Source organism: Sinocyclocheilus grahami, unplaced genomic scaffold (genome assembly GCF_001515645.1).
Source record: "Sinocyclocheilus grahami isolate Dianchi unplaced genomic scaffold, SAMN03320097.WGS_v1.1 scaffold1102.1, whole genome shotgun sequence".
Classification (NCBI taxonomy): domain Eukaryota; kingdom Metazoa; phylum Chordata; class Actinopteri; order Cypriniformes; family Cyprinidae; genus Sinocyclocheilus; species Sinocyclocheilus grahami.
Window position 1 is genome coordinate 334,307 of NW_015506281.1, and position 1,863 is coordinate 336,169.

Here is a 1,863-nt window from a genome sequence, read left to right on the forward strand (position 1 = left end):
TATTTCCACATCATGTGGTAGACATGTGGGGGCGTGTTTGAATGAGGTGTTTTAGCCCGGCCTGAATCAGCCTTCTCTTTTAGATAAAATAAATCCTTTTGTGGGACACTTTGAGCTTTGTAACTCTGCAGATCGTATACATGCACAAACAGCTACATAACACATTAAAGAAAAGGAAAACAAGAAATCGCATCATATGACCCCTTTAAAATGACCACCAATACTCAGTATGAAGGTTACTCACAGAACACTTTTCTTTGAGAAAAATAAAGATGAAGCTTAAAGATTTAGTCAAGACTTAAACTGAATAAAAACTACAATAATTCAAAACTTTTTAATAGAAAAAAACACCATAAAATGTAACGTAAGATATTATAAATAAACTACAAAGTCACTGGAAAGAAGTGGAAAAGCCATTACAACACACGCTGAACATCATTGAACTAAACATACTGAACACACTGAAACTGAAGAAAACTTTGTCATAAATCTGGACCATTAAAACATCATTAACATAAAAAGATAATCTTCAGCTCTGAGGCCTGGTTCAAAACACTGACTCAGACTTCAGTTTTCTTTAGTGCTGAAGTTGATGAGAACCACCATCCTATTTTCATTCACTTCAGGGTACTTTAGTGTAAAAAACCCACTCTACACACACACACACACACACACACACACACACAGAGATTGGATTGAGAATTTGATAGGGGAATGATGAGATCAACTGTAAGGTGACTTGATTGGTTCTTACCTTCAGCAGAAGGAACACTATGATAACGAGGAAGATGAACCCACCCACTACACCAGTGCCGACGATCAGCATTCGACTGGGAGGAACGACAAACTCCACCTTCACTGCAGTCTGAGAAAATCACCACAACCACTGGGACTTTTCATACTTATAATGAATAAAATATAAAATACAAATTTACACTGAAGTTGTAAATGATGAATTAATAAATAAATTACTGAAGAAATAAGATAGCGGGTACCTGGGATCTGTGAGGATTGTACTGCAGAAAGAAGAAGCAATATTTTCTAGTTAAAATATGTGACAGATCAGTCTGCCTCTCTAATACTGTCAGAAGAGCTCACGAGCTGCAGGACTGTGGTGTGAATTCAGACTGGCACTGATAATCACACACAGTCTGTGCTGCAGCTGCTTGTCTGTAGAGTTATAGCTGCAAAAATCAGCTTTCCCAATGCTACACATTTCATTATGTTCAAGTAGAAGCTTCATCAGTGTCGGATTCATTTTAAAGGCTCTGAAACTGTGCGATGGACGCCTGTTTTCCTGGACTTCTCCCTTTAGCCTTGCCTCTGTGACTCTGTCTGCCTATCGTCGCCCGACGCTAGCCCTAGGATTATTCTTGTGTCTTGCCCGCCATATTCCTGGTTGCCACTGTTTACCCTGCCTGTCTTATGACCATGTCCCTGTCTTCTCCAAATAAAGCTTTGCATATGAATCCGCACGTCTCGCGTCTCGTCAGCCCCGTTACAGAATACTCGGCCACACGAGGATCCAGCGGCTTTCCTAAGGGACTTTGGCCAAGTACGAACCCAATCGACCGGCTGTTCGATTCACGACAGGGAGTTCACCTTTTGAGGAATACGTAACTCAGTTCTGTGAGTTATCGTTTAGGGTAACTTTTGAGGAGGAAACCTTAAAGGATATCTTTCGTTATGGATTGAATGAATCCATAAAATCATGGATGCCAGAGGGTAAATTTAATTGTAGTTTAAAGGACTTTATTGACTATGCTTTTCTGACTGCTGGGTCAGCGTTCACTGTGGGTATCGCGGAGGAACGCGACCCCGCACTCACTCGTGTAATGGCGGTCGCACATGAGAAACCTCATA

General features: G+C 40.8%; 1 long non-coding RNA gene across 1 annotated transcript; it reads right to left on the reverse strand.

Annotated features, from left to right (window-relative positions):
- Positions 1–358: 358 nt before the first annotated feature.
- On the reverse strand, positions 359–1,069 carry LOC107566821 (uncharacterized). Its single transcript, XR_001606554.1, has 3 exons — positions 996–1,069; positions 755–865; positions 359–651 (listed from the first exon to the last, which is right to left on the reverse strand). It is a non-coding gene; the product is annotated as an uncharacterized lncRNA (long non-coding RNA).
- Between the last annotated feature and the right edge of the window lie 794 nt (positions 1,070–1,863).